Source organism: Pleuronectes platessa, chromosome 14, assembly GCF_947347685.1.
Source record: "Pleuronectes platessa chromosome 14, fPlePla1.1, whole genome shotgun sequence".
Taxonomy (NCBI): Eukaryota; Metazoa; Chordata; class Actinopteri; order Pleuronectiformes; family Pleuronectidae; genus Pleuronectes; species Pleuronectes platessa.
In genome coordinates this window covers 22,260,463-22,272,717 of record NC_070639.1, presented here as the reverse complement: position 1 = coordinate 22,272,717, position 12,255 = coordinate 22,260,463, and the positions used below count along the sequence as shown (strand labels likewise).

The following is a 12,255-nucleotide window of genomic DNA, read 5'->3' as shown; positions in this document are numbered from 1 at the left end:
AAACGTCCAATTTACCAAACGACAGGGAAAGTTTGAAAGTCGTGTTTGGTTTGTTTAATGAATAAAGAATCGAGAACTTGTCGGCACGACCGTCTGTTGTGAACGGACAAAACAGAAAAAGCTCCATTTGTTATCTCTGCATTTCTGTTCTTCCCTTGAACGCACGACTCTGGCACAAGAACAATTTAAAAGCTTCAAACTTCAACATTTATTTTGGGCTAAAATACAACATTTCTCCTAAAAACTTGAGATTTCTTTATTGAATTCTAGTTCTTTCTTCCCAACTTGATATTTTCTAAAAGTTTTTCAGCAACCATCATAAAACCAACTGCAACAACTATCTTTATGCTTTATGTGGTGTTTTTCTCACATAGTCTGACAAACATTTATATTAATCTGCAGAGAGAATGTTACTGTTTATTTTGTCCAAACAGTGTGGCCTATGATTTACTCTAACGTTATACAGCATTATGTTCTCCCTCAGTAGAGAGCAGACCTCTGCTGAGTCTCCTTGACACGGCAGATTTTATTTTTTCTCAAGATCCATGAATTATTATCTAAAAATTACATATTTTGGAAGGTTTAAGAAAGTGAAAAAAACGTAAACTGTCTGTCACTTTTCTCTCTTTCCATCCATAAATGCAATCTGACTTTATCATAATGATATATATCAGACTAATAGAACAGATTTTATAATTTGTGCTAAAGACTCTTCAGATAGTTAATCATGGAGCCTAGATTTTATTATTATGCCACATGTCAATGTGAATTTCCCGCCCAAAATTTTCTATTGACATCCAGAGTATTAGATTCTGCTGCGGTGTAGCGGCTGCCATGTTTTCCATTTATTAATAAGACGGTGGCATCTAATTTGTCCCGACACAATGATCTCAATTTCTTTACACGTCTAATAGCATAATAGATCATTAAGGCAACGTGTGTGCAGTGCTCTTCTACCAGCTGTCCCTCCCTCCCTCCCTCTTTCTCTCTTTCCCTCCCTCTTTTCCCTATCATTGGATCCTCTCGTTACGATATAACGTTCTGATGGGAAACCAGTAGCTCCTGGCATTCCACTGGATGTTACTCTGACATGTACCACACACTATGTCCACTCCTCGATGATCTCAGCTCCTGTGGCTGAGGGCCAGCGAGACTCCACAGGATCCAGCCCAGCTTGGATCAACAGCCTGAGAGGAGTCTCCCTCCGGGTCTGCAGCTCGGCCCCAGCACAGAGGGCCGACACCGGACGGCTGTCAGCGCTGCAATTACACACTGGATTTCCTCACTGGCCTGTTTTTTTTAGCCTTACTGCCAGACAAGCTTTCTAAAGAACCTCCAACCAAGCTGCTGAGCTGAGATAAAGCAAAGACACTACAAAGCAGGGGAGAGAAAATTATCTACATTTACCACCTCGGGAATTCTGATGGGTTTTTCATTTTTAAGTATTGATTTTTATTGAATATTCCTGCCCGTCATCTTGATTTATATGTTTAAATGCCTTTTGCGATTGAAGATTTAAATACCACTAACAAGGTAATAGGAGGTCATGTTTCCTTTGCTACTCATTTTCATTTTGTTTTACTGATAAATCATTATATAGAATCGTTAAACATAAAGTTCTCAGCTTTAAAATACAATGTGGAAGACAAGTGTTACGACCCTGGATGTCTATATATGTTACTGTTCTGTTCCTCCTCCTAGTGTGTGAGCAGTTTTCTTGAGTGAGTGTGTGTGTGTGGGTGCCTGATTGCTAGCAGGTTGGACCTGCTGATTGGCGTGAGCCGCCTGATTGATGCTCCAGGATTGGCCAGGGTGAAGAGGGTAACCTACTTGAGCCACTGACTGACTGCAGTCTTCCTCTCTCCACCAATTCTCCCAGGTCCAACTGGGACCAGTGTCAGGCTAAATTATTGTTGTGTCTTGTATGTGTAAAAATAGAAAAACTGTGTGTGGTAGCCCTGTAAGAGGGAGAAGCCATTTTCTTTTACCCTTTTTCTCCTGTGTTTTGCTAATAAGGTGTTAATGCTTCTGCGGACACACAGAAGCATTAACACCTTAGGATAGATAGTAATATTGCTGGAGACCAAAACAGGGAATAATATTTATATGCATTGATTTTAGGAATGTTACAGTCAGCAAACATTTAACTATAAATCACGTGCGTCGTTTATTTATATATATCTTTTTTTGTTAAGTTAAAAACTGGCTTTAACACAAGTGGATGGAAACAACACTCGATGTCTGTCATTCTTTACCAAACGGTGCCATCCCCTCTGGGTTTGTTATTCAATTACTGTGATTCCCATTGGCTGGAGGGAAGACGAGCTGGAAAGTGGACAGAACGTCAGACGCATGGGAAGTGGCTCTGGGTGGACGCCAGGTTTAGTGCAGCAAATGAAAACAAGTGGTGTCTGGTTGGATTTCATCTAAAAGTACTGGATTAATGGCAGAACTGAAGAAGCGTGTTCCAGAGACTTGTGTGTGTGTGTGTGACACAAACAATAGTTATAGTAAATGTAGGCACAAGGAGATGGACCTGTAATGAGCCCAAATAAATGTCATTACTTTTAATGTGAATGATTTTTTTTATAGGGGAAGCTTCCCGGCTGATAGTGTGGAAGTAAATAAATAATGCACTTGAGAAGTAGAAGTATTTCCTCCAGACTGCCGCCCGGGCAAAACATCCACGACACATAAACAGCCGTCAGGCCTGTGAGGATGAGATACGCCGTCTACTCAGAGAATGAACAGAGGAACCAGTCTCCCATCTAAAGTACTAAACAATACTGATAAAAAACACATCACTCTGCCAACTCATTACCAGCAGGAGGATAATGGTGGATTCCCAAAGCAATGCCAGCTGCAAAGCACTGAGGCTTGCCCCTTGAAAATAATGGAATCATCAAGAAATAAAAAAAAAAGCCATATTTTTATGTCCTTTTTGCAATGGGATGACTTCTGGAGTTAGCCGGGGAAGCCGTGCAAAGCCTAATTGAAACACCAGTGTTAGTCTGTCTGAGTGTCCAATGTGCTCAGAGCCATCACATCTGAATTATGTTCGTCAGCTGCACGACGCTGAGCAGAGTCTGTGATGTAAGATGAAATGTGGATATCAAAAGCCTTTGCAGTGCACAGTGCGTTTCAGTAATAGACAAAAGGGTAATACGTTGAGGAGCCTAGATGAGGATAATTTCTGATACCCAGACTCTATGTTCTCCTCCATATGTCTCAGTATATTATATATCTTCTTGTCACCTACAGTTCTTTATCTAACCAGCTCACTAGAGGCTGTGTCTTATGTATTAAACTGGTCTTATGATACAATAGACATCAGAAGATCTATGTCAACTACTTAGAAACCTTCAAATCTCATTATATAATATCATACATGCCCATAACATTATATCTGTGACCAGAGAGTGAAACAGAAAACACTGGCGCTGCGGTCTGTTGCATGAAGGAGAGAACACAACCTCAGCAAAGGAAAACAAAAACAAAAACATCTTCATATAAACAAAATGTATATTTGTATGCCTCTGCATCGGCAACAGCCATTGGACAGATGGTATTATCTCTGGAACGCCGTCAAGGATCCTTCCACAAACATTCACTTGGACTAAAGCATAGCCAAAGGTTAAAGGTCACGGTGGCCTCAGAAACATGATTTCTTGAATGTGATGTCAAGCTTGAGGAAATATCTTCAATTTTTCATCAGATGTCACTTGGACTCAGAGAGGAAGTGATAACGTTTCAGTGAGCAAAGGTCACAGTGGCTTTAAATTAATATGGTAAAAGAACTGTGGGAAAAATGAACACGAACACTGTACTGGTTGTCAGAGGGATTCAACCACAGTTCAGTTATTCAAGTTACATAACTTTCATTTGAGTAAGTATATAGAAATCCCACTACCACCACTGGTGCCATCGCCTATATTAAAACTATGCAACTGGTACTGCCCACATGTCCAGGCCAGTCCTGCATATGTTTCTCCCTAATTCCATATTCACATGAGGAACTCAGTAACACAAACAAAACCTTGAATCCCCCCCGCTTCTCAGTGGAGGTCTCACAGTTGGGTCGTTCCATGTCAAACTTAGTAGCCCTCAGTAGAGTGCATAGCCCGGGCAAACAGTTCCCTCTGCCACAGTTAAATCTACTTGACCCAGATCTTTAGTGGGATCTGCACCAAATTGCACACGCTCATAAATATCATTCCTGTAAACATTTTTTTAATCAAGAGCGATTAATCATTCTCTGAGAAATCAAGGGTTTGCAGCCAGAAAGTTAAAGAAACCAAAAAATAAGTGACCCTCAGTTTTCCCCAGTTTTGTACAAATCAACAAACCAACTAACAGGGATGTGAACCCCTTGGCAGAGGTAGACAACTAAACACATTAGATTTGCTTATTGATTATATATTAATATCACAAACCAAACTAAAACCCATCATCTTACCCTAGTAGTAGTGTGCACAAGGTTTGCTTGTATCTTCTTTAGTTTCTTAGACAAGGAGGTTTTTAAAAAGCGGTTGTGAGGCTAACAAACAGTTTTGCTGATGAATCAGAAAGTTCTGCAGGTCATTATGTTTTTAAGTCTTTTCCTGCTGAATGCTTTAAGTCTCCAGGGATTGTTCTTCATTATAATGTACCTTTAATGTCTTTGTCAAATTATACCTCTCTGAAAGATGATTTAAAAACTATTTCATGCTCTGGAGTCCACTATATCTTCACACTGATCCTCAGATCTTAAAGGTGTTTTAATATAATATTCATGTTATAATACTTTCTTCAGAACTTCATCGTTTCAGAGTTATGAGGGGGCAGCATTTTAATAAGAAAATGCACAAAATAATCACATAATAAAACCAAGATGTCAGACACGGTGTACATGGGCTTTGTCCGACTTTGTTTAGCAGTTACTTGTATTAAACTATGAATATTTCTCTGATTAGTTTTCGTTGAGCATTTCATATTTTTTACAGCATTTTATCTGTTGATGTGATACAGAATCACCCAGTTGTCCTTCAGATGCTTTGTGCAGCCGTTTCTGTTTTTTAATTGGATTTCCAAAGACATTCTTGGAAATGCATTTTATATGAGCCACTAGGTTTTTTACCATTGGATGTTTGAGCAGGGGGAGGGGGGGGGGGGGAATTGAGGCTTTCATGTCTGAGTGGATAACTAAATCTGCACGACACTGTGAGGAAGCCACGAGTTCAATGAGCTGCTAAAGGGTCCTGATTGTACACTGAGGAACAGGAATTCAAATGTACCCCCGAACGAACAATATCTATCACTACCTAAGGATAGACACTGGAAGTATTTCAGATTATGAACGGACGGTTAAAGGGAAGTTTAACAGCTTTGATTTGCACTTCAAATTAAAGGTTGTCTCCTTTCAAATGTGTTGGAGCTCACTGGTGTGATAAAGGACAGAGATGCAAAATGTCAGAACGGCCAGCTGATTTAGGATTCGGTCCGTGCCTGCTGACTCCATTCATAGTGACCATCACTATTAAATGTTGAAAGCCAAGAGGGCTAATTGCAAAAAGCCATGTGTCCCATCCCATTGGCTTATCCCCTACACAGGCAGACACGTGTCATCAGGAAATTGCATTGCATAGAGACTTTCATTAATCAAAACGCACAACCCTATATGTCCAATCTATGACAAGCAATGAAGGAATAAAGAAAAATAATAATTAAATGAATAATCTGAAACTGTATAATTTAGCTATAAAAAGTATGACATAGACAGAAACAGCAGCCAGCATGTCGGGCTGCTCAGGAAGCCGTGGACCAGATCAAACCAAATTAGAGGCAGGGATTTGAGTCGAATCAGAAGAAGCCTGAAGTCCCATTTTGAAAGCAATAACGTAATGAGGCTGATGGGAGCTTTCTTCTCAAACGCTCCCCGGCTCATTTCTCTCCATCGCTGCCTTCCCCTGTCTGAGCCGTGATTTACTTACATCCTGGCATATCCTGCAGACAGACCGAGACGTTTCCTCCAAATGTCAATTGGCAACAGATGGTTCTGAATACAGAAACACGTTTTATACTCATGCACCTTCTCTTGTCCACCTTTTCAAAATAAGGTTTAACGGGCTGTGGTTAAAGGTTAAAGACAAATAGGAGCAAATCTTACACGTGGAGCAGAGAGGCAACAAATATAATGCAAGTTTCACACTGACACAGTTCTGGCATCAAACCTGCAACCTTTTGAGCAGGTGTGGTCAGTGACACGTTGCTATCTTGAGAGCTGGTCTGAAGTCAGAATGTCCCAGTTGTGAATAAATTCGCCGTGTAGCCATTGCTACCGACACGGAGGCGAAGATAACGTCTGTGAATAAGAATTAAAAGATTAACATTCAAACTTAATCTAATTAAGCTTTGATTACAGGACCATTCCGGTTTCACACCACATTACACACAGAAGATATTGTTTATGAATCGTGGTTAAGGCTTTGACACATCATCATTATCTTAATATATCATTATCACAATTCTCTTTGTTCCCCAGATTATGTCAACTTTGACCATATGTACAGTTTACGGAGAAAGGACTAATGAGACGGATCATTGGTTCCACAGTCAGGGGCCATGAGGGAACTGAACTGCACAGAAATTTATGAATTCTAATCCTGTTTAGACTGGTCTGCAGTGTGGCATCCAAGAAGCAAAGCCAAAAAAGATGTGTCATTCATCATGCTGAAGTTGTTCATTAGTACTTACTAAAAGTTGTATTTACCCTTGACTGATTTGGCTCTTTATTGACATATCAAGGTCCAGGTAAACCAAACTGTTTTCACGTGTAAATGTTTTCAGAAACAGTTTGCAATAAACCAAGAAGAAGAAGAAGAAACATTGTCAATACCTTTGACTTATGTATGACTCAAGTTTGGATCGGTCGATTCTGAGCTGGCAGATAAAAACACCTCAGAAACCTACGACTAGACAAAACTACACTTTAAACATTTGACCTCATTGGGTCTAAAATGGAAGAAAACTAGTGAAATAAATCACATTTCAGGGTAACAACACCTTCATGTTGCATGTTTTGTCAAATCCATGCCAAGAAACACACATACATCCAGTCTACTATTCAACTGTAGATCCTTGAGCTATTTTGTATTGCTGGATTTCAGTGTTCAGCTCCCATACTAACCTAAAATCTGCATGTTGGGAAATATTATCATTTTGAGTCTCCTCCATAAACAGAGTCAACACCGAGAGAGAGGAGGGAGATGCTGGACTGGCCTGTCTCGTGTGCTGTCATTAATGTGTTGTGATGTGACATTGTAAATTATAAACTTGTTCGTCACTGCATGAAGGATGTTGTAATATCAGCAGCAAGCAAATATTCTGTCTCTGAAGGCATCTTGGATCCATATTAATATGTGAGACTGGTGTGTATATATATATATATATATATATATAAACTCTTCAAAATCCGTCACAGTGTAAAATCATGTCACTGCACAGCCCTAATTTCTGCTGCCGGCATGAACATTATAATTTTCAGCTCAAACATCAAAGCTCTGACAGTAAATTATACCTTTTCAAGTGTCTAGGACTTTAAATATTATAATCTATTTCTTTCCTCTTTGTGGATCTTAATAAACTTACAGAGTGACACATCTTGGGAACCCAACAAAAAATAAAAAGGACGCATTAGCACTTGAAAGGAGCCTCAGGTTAACGAGAGAACACCAGACTCATCCAAGACAAAATGACAAAGAAGAAACAGGACATGATTCTGAACAGGCAGCGGCATGGACGGACCCAGAGCTCCCTCAGCCGTCTCATTTGTCAATGCCCGTGATTAATGGAGATGTATGAAAACGGCTGAGTAGATTAATTCAATCCCAGAGATGGTGACACCGGAGGCTCTGACATTTTTGAGTGTCAACACCTTCACCCAGCGAGACACAAATATCAATTATCCTGACGCAGGCAAGTCTCTGCTGTGGTTTTGCTCTATAAGGAGGATTTTGTTTTGACAAGGACTTGATTAGGTTAAAAACCCTGTGATGTGCAGTGAGGAGCATTGTGATCTTCCTGCTCTGTTGTGAATCCAGAGGTAACAGCTGCAGTGGTCCCAGTGGATGAAAGATGGTTTCTGATGGTGCACGAGGCTGAAGTCACCTCTGCTCTCCTACAGCTACGTGTGGAAAGGACTTTTCATATGAGACAGTGAGGAATCGAGAGCGAGGACCGATAGTAATGATGTAATCAGTCACTGTGGGATCGGGCACTGCTACATGAAGTGTCTGCTGAACCCACTGAGTGCATGCAGGAGTGGTAAAATACGAGAGCTATCACGATACAGTAGCACAGAAAGAGACTTAGAAATACAAACAAATTTAAAATCAAATAACATAAAGCAGTCGATCAACATGTCCTTCAGGGTGGTCCGATCCGTCTGCCTGTCAGGTCACAGTCAGGGTGAAGGAAACCATTGTAAACCATTGCTGACAAGTAACCTGGTGACTGTCAAGACAAGACAAACATATCTGTCCATTTAAAGGAGAATTGGACAATTACTTGTTCAAGTAAAAGATGAACCAGTGTGCCTTGTTTTCTGAGGATGCACTCGCACCGATAGAAAAGGTTAAAGTCGAGTCTCATTATCGTTGGAAGGTTAATTGGATGAATTTCAAAGACAAATGTTCTTAGATGGAATGACCATTCTCCGTTAGGTTGTTTGTTCAACAAGGAGCTTCCACAGGACACAATCCAACTAAGACAATGTTAAACAAGTTTGTTTTGTAGTGAAGCAGCTGATTGATGAGGAACACAACGCCAAAAAACAACAGACAACAAATACTGACCAACAAGTTGTGTTTGTGCATGAACTCACTGCAGATATGGATACGAGGCAGTGGGAACTATCTGTGTAGAGAAGGCCGCTACTAAGGGTGAATATTTATTTGAGAAAGTTGTTTTGGCTAAAATCAGCTGCGATTAGCATCATTATCACAACTACCATTTGACATCAGACGACTCACGAAAGAGAAACAGTTCCAGCCATGAACTCGGAGATGTTATTGTTATGTAATGTATGTGCTCACTCGTTTCTAATGCCCTGTGGAGGATGCTGTGAGAATGTATATTCATATGGATTAGGTTTCCCACCTGTGGAGGAGCTTAAGCTTTGTCAAAGAAAGCTTCCCTGTTGTCATCTTGAAGCTTAAACTGTTATTCCAACAATCAAACACTCATAACAGATACTTCTGGTGGGATATTATAAATATTATATATCTATATTTATATGTGATATACACCATGCAAACCAAACAGTGACAAATAATAATTCAGTAAGAGGTCTTGAGGTCTAATATCTCTTTTGTTTTGATTGATCACCAGTCAATAACCAACATATATTCACTTCACAGAGATGACAGACAAAGACGAGCAGCAAACCCTCGAGTATTTTTTTCATTTCTGTCTCAGAAAATGACTGAAAACAATTAATCAATTATCAAAGCAGGAGCAGATTGTATTTCCACTAATCGTTTCTCCTTCTTCTATTAATGATATTAGGCTTCAGGGAGGAACTACACAGAGGAAAGTCACAGTGTCACACAGTTTGATCCTCTCATAGTAACAACACTGATAACAAGACATGTCAGGAGAAGTCAGCGGGTGACTGATTGCGCCCCCCCCCACACACACACACACACACATGCACACACACTTTCACCCACCCACTTCCTCGCTGATCCTCGGCTGCACGTCTCTTGCTGCCAGTGTCTCTAACCAGGGTTCCACGTACTGATATTGAACCCACTGTTATATTTCACCTTATATCAAAACCACCACATCTCTCTTCTCAGGTTTGAGTATGAAAACAAAAAGCATACCTATTGTATGCCTAATATTCATACCAAGAAATGAACCTTGTGCTGAACTTGAGACAGTTTGCATCAAATAAATCTTGTTTTGTTCTATTAAATAACTCAAAAAACCACTGAAATGTCAAATAATTGCATGTGAATTAAGAGTATTTTGCATTTTTCTTACTGTCTCTTATATGCACTTGAATTGAAACATGTTTGTGTCAAGCCAAAGTTCATCCAGCTCATTAGAAACAAAAGGTGGCATCTGACTGAGCGCCCAGACTTCTCCAGCTGAATAAAGACTATTGTTTAATTTATGTGACCTTTATGTGATGCTTCTTAATTTCAGATCTCCATGACCCCATTGGTTTAGTGCTGTAGAGCAGCGAGAGAAACTGAAAGCTGTCCCCTTGAATTTCAGTTAATAGAAGCCTACAGGCTAATTCATGCAGATTTTTCACAGCATAAACTATATGAGCCACTTGGAGAACAGCTATTCAGCTACTGCCTCTAGTGGCTGGGAACGAAATAATCCACAGATCGACCACTGGACGTGACACCATCAACCAGTTCAGAGGCAGCTACTACTGTAAACTGCAAATGTGTCTAAAAACAGCTGACTTCATCAGGTTGACTCAATCCCTCTGTTTCACAACCTGAGGTCATCTGTGACTCCTACTAACCGAGAAAAGGAGAACTGGGGAAAGACAGAACCTAGAAGTGACAGATGCTTCCCAGTCCTCAAAGCAGTGGCTCGTGCATCCTTTAGAGAAGTTTCCAAAAAACCACACAGCACACAAGTTGCAACGCTGACACCAGGTTGAAGCCTCAGTTTTTGCAATTACACAGAAAATACATCATGACACGTGAAGATGAGAAGCGAAGAAGCACAGAATGAGCACATCGAGCAAAACCGAGTAAATAATACAAGGGATGCTCTCCTGCAGCCTTGCCCTACATGCGCAGGGACACACGCGTGCATGCATGTATGCATGATCCATATGGAAGCTGCACACGGTCACAGCACACATGAGCCAAAGTGCAGAAAAAACAAGAGCCTCGGGAGATGTGTCCTGTTTGGTCTCAGAGCAGAACAGATGTGACTCCGGATCGGACACAGTGGGAGACTTTCTGCAGGAGAGGGTTTAGATTTAATTACTCATCCAAGGACCTTTTCCAAGGTAGAAAAAACAACCCACCTCATGCATTTTCATTATTTACATGTTCTGCTTGAGGGAACAACAACAAACACGTCTCAGAAATAAAGATGTCGTGATATTCTAACGGAACGCATGAGGAAACTTTCCACGCAGCCCCCCGGCAGAGTGAGGGTCCGACACGTGAGGAGCACCGTTATTCCTCCATCATTAGCGACTGCCCAGTGAAAAGGGGGTCAGAACGAGGGGGGTGGGGGGGGGTGACGCACACGGACCCATGTATCCCCTCCATTGTTTTGTTGTGTGTTAACTTTAAAGTGTCGCCTGGTGGAAGATGTGTGTCCCTCCGGGGAAGAGGAGTCGGACTCGTCGCGGTAGCTCGGTCCACCTTGCGCGGACTTGCAACAACTAAAGTTTCCCGTTAGATCCGGAGTGGGAACACAGCAGCAGCGGCAGGAACACAACACAGGATTCGAACTAAAGTCACAAACACGCAAACACGCAAACAGCAGCAGCAGCAGCGGAGGAAGTGCACAGCTAACTCCGTGTAGCAGCAGCGGAGGAATCTCAGGAGTCACAGAAAGACACGGAGGCAGGGAGAGGTTTACTTTACTCACTCTGAGGGAAGAAGATGATGAAGAAGAAGAAGAAGAGGAATAAGAAGAAGAAGAAGAAGTCCGACCAGTCCCGATGAGGAAGAAGAGAAAAAAGCTCCTCAGTCCGAGCTCCACATCCAGCGGCTCGCTCCCTCTCCTCTTCCTCCTCCTCCTCCTCCTCCTCAGACTCTCGGGCTCAGTGGCGGCGGCGGCTCTGTGACTTCTCTGACGTCACCGGGCTCTGTGGTGTCCACTGGAATAATACATGGGAGAGGAGGGGAGGGGGGGCGCGGAGCAAATCATCAACCACCAACAACCACCAACCACCACCACCATGCTCATCACCATCAGAAAAGAAAGATCCATTGCTGCAGCTCATGCCTTGCTCAAGGGCTTTTAGTGTGGAGAAGTTTTTTTTGGCAGGTGCTCACATCTGGGGTATACAATTAAAAAGAAAATGGCACATACAACCAGGTTTTGCAGCTTAAAGGTTCAGGGTGTAGGATCTAGTGACATCTAGTGGTGAAGTGTTGTGCTGCAGCTGAATACCTCTCACCTCACCCTCCCCCTCCAGACATGGAAGAGAACCTGTGGTGAACCTCAGTTGTTATAAAAACTCAAAAGTTTGTTGAGTTTGGGCTTCTACAAGAAACATGGCTGCCA

At 41.6% G+C, this 12,255-nt stretch overlaps 1 long non-coding RNA gene across 1 annotated transcript in view; it reads right to left on the bottom strand.

The window, feature by feature from the left end:
• LOC128456446 (uncharacterized) overlaps positions 1-11,829 on the bottom strand; it is a 35,081-nt gene extending 23,252 nt beyond the window's left edge. Inside the window, exon 1 of the long non-coding RNA XR_008341835.1 lies at positions 11,614-11,829. This is a non-coding gene — a long non-coding RNA (uncharacterized LOC128456446). The remainder of the gene's footprint in view (positions 1-11,613) is intronic.
• Between the last annotated feature and the right edge of the window lie 426 nt (positions 11,830-12,255).